At 35.1% G+C, this 14,800-nt stretch overlaps 1 protein-coding gene across 10 annotated transcripts in view; it reads right to left on the minus strand.

Moving 5' to 3' along the window:
• The window catches only part of TANC2 (tetratricopeptide repeat, ankyrin repeat and coiled-coil containing 2), a 446,013-nt gene that overhangs the window by 343,882 nt on the left and 87,331 nt on the right, over positions 1 to 14,800 (minus strand). The window lies entirely within an intron of this gene.

A 14,800-nucleotide genomic window follows, 5' to 3' on the forward strand; every position in this document is an offset into this window, starting at 1 on the left:
GAAAAGAAATCAAGCATTGATTCTGCCTTATCTATATTACTAGTAGCCAGAGGATACATAAGAGGGATCCCCCTAAAAATTATTTCCGATAACAAGCAGGACACAAAAGATGGAATTAGAAATCACCATTGTGCAACTTGCAATGAATTAATAGCTATATAGGCAGTGGGGATCAGTGGCTAAAAACATCAAAAGAGAGTAAAAACAAGTGATGACAGGAACACAACTACAGCTTTGCCAAAGTTACCAAATCTGAATCTGGTCAAACTTCTGAATACAGCTGTCAATTTTCAGGAAAAACAAAGTACAGAAGAAAATGTTTAATTGTTCCTGAGTACATAGTCAACAAAATCCAGCCACTGATCTTCAAGAAAAAAAAAAAAGGCCAAAATGTTGAGTTGTGTCTGAGTACACAAACAACAAAATTCAGACTGAAGGAAATTCTACAATTCAAATGACCCAGATCTCTTTAACAGATTTTTTAAAAACAATGAAAATTATTAATTCTCAAAGAAATCAAAGAGATGCTACAAACAAAGGAAAAACATCCCAGGCTCATGGATCAGAAAAATCAGTTATCATTAAAATGGCTATACTGCCCAGAGCAATTTATAGATTCAATGCTATTCCTATCAAACTACCAATGACATTCTTCACAGAACTAGAAAAAAAAAAACAACTATTTTAAAATTCATATGAAACCCAAAAAGAGCCCAAATAGCCAAGGCAAATCCTAAGCAAAAATATCAAAGGCATCATGTTACCTGACTTCAAACTATACTACAGGGCTTCATTAACCAAAACAGCATGCAAAATCAGTCACAAAAATGGATACAAAAACAGACACACAGACCAATAGAAGAGAATAGAGAATCCAGAAATAAGGCCACATACCTACAACCATCTGATGTTCAACAAAGCTAACAAAAACAAGCAATGGGGAAAGGATGCCCTATTCAATAATTGGTGCTGGGGTAACTGACTAGCCCTATGCAGAAGCCTGAAACTGGACCCCTTACTTACACCATATACAAAAATCAATTCAAGATGAGTAAAGACTTAAATGTAAAACCCAAAACCATAAAAACCCTAGAAGACAACCTACACGATCCCATTCTGGACATAGGAACTGGCAAAGATTTCATGGCAAAGACACCAAAAGCAATCGCAACAAAAGCAAAAATTGACAAATGAGATCTAATGAAACAGAAGAGCTTCTGGATAGCAAAAGAAACCATCAACAGAATAAACAGACAATCTAAAAAATGGGAGAAAATTTTTGCAAACTATGCATCTGACAAAGGTTCAAATATCTGGCATCTCTAAGAAATGTAAAAAACTAAACAACCCCAATAAAATGTGGGCAAAGGACATGAATCAACATTTTTCAAAAGAAAACATACCTATGTGGCCAACAAGCATTTGGAAAAAAAAAAGCTCAATATCACTGATCATTGGAGAATGCAAACCAAAACCATAATGAGATGCCATCTCACACCAGTCAGAATGGCTAATATTAAAAAAGTCAAAAACAAAAAACAAAAAACAAAAAAAAACAGATACTGGCAAATTGTGGAGAAAAGGTAACGCTTACACACTGTTGGTGAGAATGTATTCAGTTCACCCATTGTGGAAAGAAGTGTGCCAATTCCTCAAAGAGCTAAAAACAGAATCACTATTCAACCCAGCAATCCCACTACTGGGTTTATACCCAAAAGAACTGTTCTACCATAAAGACACAAAAACATGTATGATCATTATCATACATGTGTATGTATGATACACATACATACACTGTGCACAATAGCAAAGACATGGAATGAACCTAAAACTGGTTTATCAGAGACTAGGACTGCAACCCCTGCTTTTCTTTGGCTTTCCATTTGCTTGGTAAAAACTCTTCCACCCCTATATTTTGAGCCTGTGTGTCTTTGCATGTGAGATGGGTCTCCTGAATACAGCACACCGATGGGTCTTGACTCTTTATACAATTTGCCAGTCTGTGCCTTTTAATTGGGGCATTTAGCCCATTTACGTTTAACATTAATATTGTTATGCGTGAATTTGATCCTGTCAGGCCAGAGGTCAACACATTCCTGCAAGCCAAATCTGCCCTGCCACCTATTTTTGCATGGCTGGAGAGCTCAGGATAGTTTTTACATTTTTAAATGACTGAAAATAATTGAAATAATATTTTGTGACTCAAAAAATATACGAAATTCAAATTTTTAGTGTCCATAACATTTTATTAGTACCCAGTCATAAAAGTAAACAAGTGGTTTACATACAGTTTATGGCTGCATTTGTGTTGCAATGGCAGAGTTCAGTAGTTGTAATAGAGATGGGATTAAGTTCAAGAGATTAGAGAGAACTTCTGGAAAAAATGTTGAATCTCCCTAAATATGGAAAAAGACCAATGGAGCCCTTGAATACGCTAGCTGCTATCTTGTAACCAAGAGGGAATAAACCATAGGATACTACCTAGTACTTTACAGGAAAAGTTTGCTAACCCCTTATATCAAACAAGTCTGAGTCAAATTTTCTGTTACTTGCAACCATAAAAATCCTAAACAGTATACTCCTCTATACTACAGCAGTGTGAAACTACTGGATGATATTCAAAAAGGAAACATACTATAAGGCCTCCAATTTATGCTCTTTCCTATGCATAAAATGTAACTCCCTCCACTTAACTGTATAATGAAATTATATCCAATATGTACAAACAGTGCTTGGTGTCTAGCAGAGTTGAGATAGACTCAATTTTTGAACTCTTACTATTTATATGACTTTAGGAAAATAATTAAATTCTCTGAACCTCAGTTTCCTTAACTGTGAAATTGTTATCAGAATGCTCTATGTGGTTGTTGTGAGAAACAAATGCAGTAACATTCATAAAACACAGCATGACATCTGGCACAAAGTAAGTACATATTAAATAAATGGAATCTTCATCTATCATATCCATGATCAACAATAAGATCCTTTTACTGGAAGATCATTCCTCTTCCTACACAGACTTTCTGGATGCCTACCAGAAAGAACTGTTCTCTCTTCTGTGCTTCTTCAGCACGTTATTCATACAATAGTCCTGCCTTAACCACAGGGTGTGCACTATGTTTTTTCCTATATAAATGTTCCTCACCTTACAACAGGGTTATGTCCTGATAAAGCACTGTAAGTAGAAGATACCGTGTTGAGAATACATAGAATACACATAACCTAAGTTGAGAATACACATAATACACCTAACCTACAGAACATATAGCTTAACATACTCTACCTTAAATGTACTCATAACATTGACATTAGCCTACAGTTGAGCAAAATCATCTAACACAAATTTTTAAAATTATAAAACTATTTTCTAATAAAGCATTGACTATTTCATGTAATCCACTAAAGACTGTACTGAGAGTGAAAGAATAAGGTTGTATGGGTACTCAAAGTATAGTTTCTACTATATATGTATCACTTTCCCACCATTATAGTTGAAAAATCATTTAAATTCAACCATCCTAAGTCGGGAACCATTTATACATACATATCTGTAATAGAGTTTAATTTATGAATTGTTTGACTGATCCATGGATTCCTGCATCAGTCTATGCGCAACAAAGAGTGAGATTCATGTGTATCCTCCTCAACATCTAGTTTCAACAGATAAAACCAAAGATAAATAAATGAACAAATTAACTAAATAATAAAACATTTTCCTAAGACTCCAAAAGCTAGAACAGCCTCTGCCTTCTTCACATTAACCTATATCTCAGGGAAGCCACAACTTCTCAAGTTTGAGCTAGGGTTTTCAGGAACAGTACCAGATTTTATTTCCAAAGACACAAATGAAAGTGAATGTCACTTAGAGAAATCTAAAAAGTTCGGTGTAACTAGAACACAGAAAGTATGGACAAGAAGCAGGATAGGAAACTAGAAAAGTAGGCAGAGGCATAATCATAAAAAACATAATCACAAAAGGCATAAACATTATTCATGATGATCAATTTGAACTTTATGCTATAAGTGTAGGGAAGAAAATAAAGGACATTATTTATGCAAGGGAGTGGCATGACCTGACTGGTGTTTTCAAAAGATAACCTTGGCAAGTATATATAAGTCAGTGGTGTAGGCCATGGCCTAAAAGTAAAGAGATCACTGCCATAAGCTCAAAGGAAAGGGAAACCTAAATAAATGCACTAACACTGAAAATAAGAAGAAAAGGTTAGACTAGTCAAATATTTAGGACACAGAATTGCAAAGACTGTACTCATTTGAAAGAGTCATTTCTAATTGCCGCCATCAATTTCTTTTTCCTTTCTTCTTTAAATCCACTCTCATGAGGCTTTTGATCCTACCATTCCAGGTAATCCACAAGTACCAAAATCTCTGATAAAGTTCACTGTTAAGTCCAACAGTCAGTTCTTAGTTTAATTTTTGGACTTATCAACATTTGATGTAGTTAATGTTTTATGTAGTTAATTATTTCTTTCTTGAAGTCTTCTCTTCACTTGATTTCCAAGATGCCACACTTGCCTGGTTTTGCTCCTGTCTTCGGACTCCTTCTGTCTCCTTGGCTTATTCTTTCTCATCTCCCCACTCTCTATATGATAGAGTGCCCCAGGGCTTACTTTATAATCTGTATTATTTGCCATATATATTTCATTGGTTATCTCAAATGGACTCATGGTTTTATGTTTCATCTATGCTGATGGTTCCCAAATTTATATCTCTAATCTGGGCCTCATCCATGAAATTCATATTCATGGAGTTGCCTACCCTACGTTTTCATTTTCTTTTTTTTTTTGAAACAGGGTCTTGATCCGTCGCTCAGGCTGAAGTGCTGGGGCATGATCACGGCTCAGTGAAGCCTCAAATTCCCAGGCTCAAGTGATCTACCCACCTCAGCCTCCCGAGTAGGTGCACACCACCAGGTCTGGCTAATTTTTATTTTGGGGGTTCTTAAGACTCCTTTAAGATGGGGTCTTGCTATGTTGTACAGGCTGGTCTCGAACTCCCGGGCAGAAGTGATTCACACATCTCAGCCTCCCAAAGTGCTAGGATTACATATATGAGCCACTGTGCCCAGCCTCATTTCCACTTTCATCTCACACAGGTATCTCAAAATTTAACATGTCCTAATAGTCCTCCAGGAACCTGCTCCTCTCATAGTCTTCCTCATCTCTGTAAATAGCAACTCCTTTCTTTTGGTTGTATAAGCCAAAAACCATGGAGTCATCCTTAATTCCTCTTTTTCTCTCCCACTGCACATACAATCCGTAAGTAAATCCTGTCAGCTATACATGATATACCCAATCTACTTCTCACCCTCTGCTACCTCCACCCTGAGTCCAAGCCACCTTCATGACTAACCTGGTTTCTCTGCTTCTATCCCAGCCCAGCTTCAATCTATTCTCAACAGAGCAACCAGAATGGTTCTGTTAAACACAAGTCAGATCATGAAAGTCTTCTCCTCAAAACCCTCCAAAGGTTTCTCATTGTAAGTAAAAGTTAAAGTCTTTAGATCAAGGCCCTACATTACCTGGGCCTTATTACCTCTCTGACATCATCTCCTACCACTCTTGCTCTCTGACTTTTCTGAAGCATGCTGGCTCTCCTCATTGTACTTTAAACACTCTAAGAATACACTCGTATCAAGGCCTCTGCCTGAAATACTTTTCTCCCAGATGTCAGCATAGCTTGTTCCTGCATCCCCTTTGGGTAGATACATAACTGTCCCCCCAGTGATTTCTTCCCTCATCACTCTAAAATAGTACTCCACCACCACCATATTCACACAGATATACATTTTTCACTTCTTCCTTGCTTTATTTTTCTCCTTAGTACTTATCACTAACATATTCTGTATTTTACCTATTCATCTTAATTCTGGTCATCTTCCCCCACTAGAATATAAATTCCATGAGGACAAATAATTTTGTGTTCAATGCTTTATTAGCCATGCCTAGAATAGTATCTGACACATAGAAGGTACTCAAAAAATAGCTGTTGAATTAATTAATATGCATGAGTAAAATGAAGGAAAGAAGGGAATTCTGGATGCCTCAGAATTCTTTGGAAATTTGAGAATTTCAGTTGCTTGATTATAATGCCATTAAGAGAACAGAAGATGGGCCCAGCAAGGTGGCTCACACTTGTAATCCCAGTACTTTGGGAGGCCGAGGCGGGCAGATCATAAGGTCAGGAGTTTGAGACCAGCCTGACCAACACTGTGAAACCCCATCTTTGCTAAAAATAAAAAAATTAGTCGGATGTGGTGGTGTGCACCTGTAATCCCAGCTACTCAGGAGGCTGAGGCAGGAGAATCACTTGAACCTGAGAGGTGGAGGTTGCAGTGAGACCAGATAGTGCCACTGCACTCCAGCCTGGGCAACAGAGAGAGACTCTACCTCAAAAAAAAAGAGAGAGAGAACAGAAGGTGGAGGGTTGATTTACTCTATCTTTTATTTTCTGTTTAGATGTACATGTACAGGTTTGTTATACAGGTAAACTTGTGTCACAGGGGTTTGGTGTACAGATTGTTTTGTCATGCAGGTACCAAGGCTAGTAACCAATAGTTATTTTTTCTGATCCTCTCCCCCCTCCCACCCCCACCCTCAAGTAGGCCCTAGTGTCTGTTGTTCCCCTCTTTGTCTTCATGTGTTCTCATCATTTAGTTCCCACTTACAAGAGAGAACATGTAGCACTTGGTTTTCTGTTCCTGCATCAGTTTGCTGAGGATAATGGCCTCCAGCTCCAATGGAACAGAATATAGAGCCCAGAAAGAAGGCTCTGCATCTACAACCATCTGATCTTCAACAAAGCTCACAAAAACAAGCAATGGTGAAAGAACTCCCTATTCAATAAATGGTACTGGGATAACTGGCTAGCCATATGCAGAGGACTGAAACTGAAATCCTTCCTTACACCATATACAAAAATCAAATCAAGATGGATTTAAGACTTAATGTGTAACCACCCTACTTATTACCTCATTAATTCCAGGTCTTGCGCTAGATGGAGGGAAACATTCACTTAGTCAGAAGTGAAACTGTCTAACCCTTTTTCTTTTTTCAAAAACCAAATAAGATGTTCTCAAACTGGAGTTCTGCAATAATTCTCAATTCTCAACCCAAATATTTATGTTTCACTTGATGGAGTTCAGAACGTGGTATCTCAAAACACAGCACCATGGCATCAGAAAGATCACTCTCACCCTCCCCTCGCGCTTCTTCCTAAAGCATAATCCTAACACCTAGAAAGGATTTTTCACTCTTCTCCTAAAGCAGGTCATAAGACCCTCATTCAAGAGGTCCTACCTACACCTGGAAGAAAGAAACATCTTTATCACTGAAGACAGAGGGATACAGAAAAGAATCTTAATAAAAGGTCTTGCTAAGCCCCTCCACACCCCACCCCCAGTTTACTATCATAAACTTATACTTTTTTGTCCAGTCATACTTCTTCACAGCTATCCACTTCATCAAATCTAACATAAAAAATACACAGATTTACCCATTTCTTCAGGTCTTCATTTCCTTATGAAGGCTCCAGTGCCACATAAAATTCATTAAGTAAATTTGTATGCTTTTTTTTATTGTTAACAAATCTGTCTTTTGTTATAGGGGTGTCAGTCATGAACCTAGCAATGAATGAAGAAAATATATCTTTCTTCCTCTATATATTTTTAAATCCATTATTACACTAGGGAGCCCCTATTCATTTATTTGTCTATAAATTGGAACAGTCTGTCTATATAACAATTGCATTTTTGAAATACCCACTTGGATGTCTCAAATATACCTCAAACTCAAACTACTGAAACATGAAATTCTAAACTTCCCTTCATCCCTTCAAACCTGATCCTCTCCACCAGAGCTCCCCATCTCAATGAATTCATCATCAAATATTGTTGATTTTCCCTCCTAAATGTCTTGAGTCCATCCACTTGTCTCCATCTCCAACCTGCATCCACCCCATATCCATCCTCTTCTCAACAAATATCCACAAATAGCCGAGTAATCATTTAGAAATGCAAATCTAATAGTAACCTCACTTTATACTTAGAATGTTTAAATGTCCTCCCATCAGAAGATATAAAATTTAACACAATCTACAAGGCTCTGCTTCTCCAGCTTAATTTCTAATCATACCCACTTTTTCTAATATTGGCTTTCTTTCAGTCTCTGATCCCTACCTTCAGATGTCTAAATCAGACACCTGAAAAACAACTACTATATACCTGAGGAGTAAGGATAAAACAGTTTTCACCTAAAATCCCTGACTTCATATATGAGGATATAAACATTTCAAAAGACATTAGTAACAGCCTATTTTTATTTTGTGACATGGCTCACAAGAAACCTCTTACTCTCTATGCAGAACGACAGCTACTGACAGACTAAAAATCCTATCTTCCCTTCTCCATTTCACTTCCAAGAAAAAAACACAACCTCCTTCTGTTTTGACTATAAGTTTAAATATATAGACACTCATTGGAAAATCAAAGTAACACAAAGCCAAATAATCATATATTATCTAAATATTCCTCAATTTTGTTTTTTCAAATAAATTATACTTTATTCATCCCATTACGCCTAAGTAAGACTTTGTCTTTACTGGTTATACATAAATGTTTTTTAAAGTACTTCGCACAATACCATGCACTTGTGGGCACCTAATCTGTACTGCATTACTCGATTATAATAAATAATGACGATGAAACTAGAAATTTGAGATCAAAATATGTTAAGGAATTTATTAAAGATAACAGTATGACCTTTGTATATGCAATATACAAAATTTCAAAACAATATTCCTTTCCCTAAACTTATCATTAGTAAAGTTCTTGAGTGTTATATTTTGTATTTTTCTCCCAAGGAAGGAGGAAAAGTGATTACAGTGATTAAGTAGTTAGATAACAGGAATCATTACAACCAAACAGAATATGGAAATATTTAATCAAAGAATAAAGAAAGAAGCCAGGCATGATGGTGTGTGCCTATAGTCCCAGCTACTTGGGAGGCTAATGTGGGAAGATCACTTGGGCCCAGGAGTTCGGGACCAGCCTAGGCATTATAGTGAGACCCCTATCTCTACTTTCTAAAAATAATTTTTTAAATAAAAAAAATATGGAAAGAACTGAATAAAGAACCCAGTAAAGACTCATATGATTCTTTGTACGTGAGAAAGCTGGCATGATAAACCACTGGAGAAAGAAATGACTATTCAACAACAAATGTGGTGGGGAAAATGGCTTTCTCCACGAGACAAAAAAAGTAGACTCTTTTCTTATACCATAACCCTCTTACCAAAATAATAAAAGGAAAAAAATTCAAATGTATTAAACATATGGAAATGAAAAACAAAACTTCAAAACTATTTCAAGAAAATCTAGGAGAATGTATTTGTGGTCTCTGAGTAAAGAAAGATTCCTGAAATAACATGTAGTATAAAAAAGAATGATTGATTTGAATAAATTAAAATTTCAAACTTCTATTTAACAGAAGTTTGGAGTTTCGCTCCTAAAACTAAAGGCAACGTTTTAAGACAGGGTACAGACTGACAGAAGATATCTGTTATAAATGTCACAGACTAAGGATCAATCTAAAACAAGGGTCTGCCAACTTTTTCTACAAAGAGAGTAAATATTTTAGACTTTGCAGACCATATGCTCTCTGCCACGACTACTCAACTCTGCCACTGTGGTGCAAAAGCAGGCACACACAATATGTAAATAAATGAGTGTGTCTGTATCCCACTAAAACTATTCAAGAACACTGAGATTTGAATTTCCTATAATGTTCATAGGTTGTAACATTTTATTCTCCTTTTTTTTCAGAATGATTGGAAAATAAATGGAAAAGCCATCCTTAGCTCACAGGCCACACAGAACAGGTGGCAGGCTGGATTTGGCCCATGGGCTACACAGTTTACTGAACCTGTCCGGAGTACATAAAGAATTTCTATAAATCAATAAAAGATAAATAATCTAACAGAAAAATGCATAAAGGATATAAAGAGGTTATTAACAAATGAGGAACTCTAAAGGTCCATAAAACATATGAAAAGATGTTCAACGTCACTAGAAATTAAGGAAACAAATTAAATCACTAGGACATTACCTTTCTCCTACCAGATTGAGAAAAAGGAAGAAATCTGACCATATGACTATTGGACAGGGCAAAACAAAAACTCTCAAACACTTCTAAGAATACAAATTGGTATAGTGACAAAGTAGTGAAATCATGTAGTGAAAGTAATAATGCAAATAACCTAAAAATGCAAATAACCTACATTTGCATGTCCATTTCTAGGTAGAGCACCTAGAAAAACTCTACTGTGCAGGTAAGGATATTCACTGGAACATTATTTGTGATCACACACATACACAAAACAGAAAACTCAAATTCATATTAGGAGGGAAATGGATGGAAGAAATAAGCTCATAAAATTGAATACTATACAATACATAAAAGAAACTAGGTTCTAACAAGGGCAAAATAGCAAGTTGCAGAATGATATAGAAATGATACTACTTATTATATTTTAAAACACACAATACTAAACTAAAAATCGTTCATGGACACATTTATACTGGGAATTTTCATCTCTGATAAAGGAGATTCAAATATTAATCTTTTTAAACCAAATTTGAAAATCTGTCTTGTCTATATATTATCTATGTCTGTGTGCATGTGTGTTAGGATATAGTTATAGCAATGAGAACTAGTAAAACACCAAGCTATGCTTTATTTGGAAAAAGAATGGGATTTACATTTTAGAAAAATCAGATGAACATTTAAGAAAATTCATTCTTACAGCAAAACAGAGAATGAACTAAAGGGTACTGAGATTGTAGACACAGTATTTATGTGAGATGAGATCCTGAAGAAATGAGAACGAACAGGTAAAGAGAAGACAAAGTTCAGAAATATTCAGAAGTTTTAATCAACTGGACTTGATGACTGACAGATGTTGGCAGCCATTTTGGGGAGTATAGGAAACTTCATACATTTTTCAAACTGTTTCCTGTATATACTTGCTATGGGCTTTTAAACTGCTTTTAAATGTACATCTGCATTAGTTGATGATAATGGTCATCAGCTACAGCTAAATGATTGAAAAAGGATTTTAGAAAACAAAACATCAGTTAAAGCAATTTTTAAAGATGTAGCAGAAAGATTTTCTGTTTTGCAGTTTCTGCCAGAATATATACATACACACACACACACACGTATATATACACACATATATATGGATATACACGCACACACATACGTATATATACACACATATATACAGATATATATGTGTGTTTGTGTGTGCGTGTGTATATATATATATATATACACGGATATATGTGTGAATATATATGTGCACGCGCGTGTGTGTGTGTGTGTGTGTAGTATGCTCCTGAGGGCTAAAGATACTGTTGAATGTTAATACAGCTTAATTTTCAATTACTAGAGAAAAAGATTATGAAAGAGTTCAAAGTACAAGAGTACAAGTCCAGATTCCACCATTTACTGTATGATTTTGGTCAAGTTACTTAACCTCTTACTCTCTACCTCAGTTTTTTCATCTGTTAAATGAGTAAAATAATAGAATTTATTCCACAAGGTTGTGAAAATTAAATCAGCATAATTATGTATGGGTTTATGTATGTATGTATGTATGCATATATATATGTGTGTACTTACACACACACGTTTGTGATTATTATTTGTACATCAATTACTGGGAACTCATTAAGTGATAGAGCATTATACTATGTGCTAGAGAAGTGGCAATAACAAATTTACATTTTTGGCCTCTTAAAGTACATAGCCTTTATAATGTGACAGATAGATACGTGAATGTACGTGCTGTCTTCAAGCTACTTAAGTAATTAATTCCTGAAACTATTTCTCAATCTAACCAAGGCTATCAACAATTTTCATGTCATGTAATCTTTCAACAATTGCTAAAAATCAATGGAAGTAGGTTATGGTTATATAGAGAAAAAGCTTTTCTAAAATATAAATGTTTTTATGAGCAGGTCTCTAATAGAGAATAAAAATAAAATAAAATACAGATATATGGATGTTACTTTGTAAAGTATATTTTCATTCTTATCTCTAAGTTTTCCACTTACTCTATTTCTTCCATCCTTAATGTAGGCTAGTCTAGCAGATTAAAAAAATACATAAAACTCCCAGAAACTTATCTCTCAATTCCACCTCCCCATTCCAAGAATGTAACAAATTCTTCACTGTTAATTTCTTCTACCCTTAACCACACTGTTAATCTGAAAGATTCATAAATAATATCCTCAGAAACTACTTGGGTCTTAAAATTACAAAGAAAATGATGGCTAAATAAATACTAACAAGAGTTTTTTATTGCTTAGTTGAAAATGAGTTAGTGCATTTAGAGTGTAAAACCTTTTGTTTTCATGCTATAATCAATGTACATTTTCTTTAATAAAATGTTTCTTGTCAAAAATAGCTCATATAACAGTCATTCCCTGATCATTTAACTTTTTAACACTCTTTCAACAAAAGATATCTTAAATGTATCCAGCTCTGTATTGCAAATTTACAGTACTAATCTTTGCCAGCCATTTTGTTTTCAGCTTGTAACACTTGCAGCCAGCTGCCTTCAGCCTGCCTCTATTAGCATATCGGATAACTTAGAAAATAAGTACAGAAACAGAACCTACAAAACATAGTTAATTTCTATCAGGATATATGTATATTTTTTCTTTGATATGCTTTATTTTATGATGCTTCTCTGCTTCCTTTCAATATTATTCATTCTCTTAATATAAATGCTCATTCCTGCTCACAGTAACTTTCCCTCCCCCAAATCCTATAATTGAAGTTGACCTATTACCATTTAAGAATTTTCCAATATTAATAGAATAAAGCACAGGCATATTTTAAATATTTTCTGTAAAAGCACAGAAAGGTTGCACATTTCGTACTATAATTTGCAACTATATTCCAGCAGACTATCTAGCCAAGAACAATAAAATCGTAAAAGCTAACATACATTATTCTCACATCTCAAGGATATTTCTAATAGCTGGCAGACAGCAAACAATTTTCTACCTGTTCTGACTTGCAGCATCCTGCTGTTTGAGTGTCAATAACAATGTGCCCTCACCAAGCATCATAAAGTCTTAGATGACAAATTATCTAATGCAATTTTAATATGATGGGGAAGGGTGGGACCAAAGAGTTAGTGTCCTGTTCTTCAGAACTCTTTTCCATCACATCCGTCTCCTTCCCCCAACAAGTCCCACTCATCCATATTTAATTAATGTTCTGTAATTATGTTATTCATTAACCCATTCTATCACTTAACATAGAACTTTTTAGAGACACTTCTAGTTCACTACAGAATACTACTTAGAAAGTTCTTTAACTTGATAGAATATAACACTCCCATTAAGTAACAACAAGCAAAGCAAAAAATAAAAATTAGAAAAGATGCTTAAAAAAAAGTTCAGTGATTAAGATTACTGAAGTGCTTTAGCGACTTCATTTTCTTTTCCAAATCCCTTCCTTTCTCCAAGGCATTTTTGTTTTTATGTGATACTAATCACCCAGGCTGCTGTAAAAGCCTCTGGTTAGAATGGATTCGAAGGCTGCTGTATCTTGTGAGGAACCAATCAGATTTCTTTGTTTCATCTGCAACATTCCATCAGGGTTATATAACATTTTAGATCCATGAAACATTTCAATAATATAGTATATTTCAATCTGTAGTTAGCTATTGTCACTAAACTTGACCAAAAAAATCTCTTATTATTCTTGTGTGTTATTCAATAAAATCAAAGAAATATAGTACAGATGAGAGATTTGTTTTTAATTTTTCTTTTTGGGGAGAACACAGAATTTGCTTTGGCTACAAAAAAGAGTTTCTGAAAATATACAATATGAGTACTATGGAGACTACTAGGATTATTGCTGATTCCTTAATATTTTTGTCTACAGTAAGGTGGGTAAGGTAATCCAACACAGTGGCAGACAGTCACAGAGTTGTTAATTCTTATCACATACAAAATGTCTTTAGCATGGAATAAAACATCATACATTTTTAAGCTCAGGTTGAATCTTTTCCAAATCTTTTGAAAGCACAAAAAAATTAAGTATTTAAAATGTTTGGACAACTATTTTCTCAAATAAGAAAATCTGAACTCTAAATGTCATCCTTCAATTTACTACCCACAATACTAACCAAAATAATATACCAGCAGCATTGTTAGCTATATGATCAGCATACTTGCATTACACTTGTAATGAAACCATACACATATTCTCTCTCTTCCAGAGATAAATGCTACCAACTTAAATACTGCTCCTCTGTGCTAATACAGCAACTCAGATATTCAAAAACATATTAAGCTAAAATCTGTGAATCTAGTATTTTCTTTCTTTTTGCAACTCAAGGGCATCCAACAGATGATGGTTACAAATCAGCACAGGATTAAAATAGTGGCCCCAACACATTAAAAAGCTGAATCTGCTGGGTGTGGCTTAAGTAAACATCTTGTTTCAACTGGACAGCTCCCCAGTAACACAGCCACAGAAACCCAAAATATATGAGTACATAAGAAAAGTGCTTGTAGGAGAGGGTGGGAAACTAAACCTCCACGTTTCATCTATGCTTAATGTTCAGTTGTTTCTATACTGTACTTCTGAAATGACAGTGCCTTGAGTCAATGCCGAACATTGTTCAAGAAACCAAGGACAGAGAAATGTTACTTGTCCTACTTCCTCTCCTTTATATTCCCTGTCTACAACATGGCCGTTCT

Source organism: Aotus nancymaae, unplaced genomic scaffold, assembly GCF_030222135.1.
Source record: "Aotus nancymaae isolate 86718 unplaced genomic scaffold, 86718_ANA_hifiasm-v0.15.2.pri h1tg000089l, whole genome shotgun sequence".
In the NCBI taxonomy this organism is placed as follows: Eukaryota; Metazoa; Chordata; class Mammalia; order Primates; family Aotidae; genus Aotus; species Aotus nancymaae.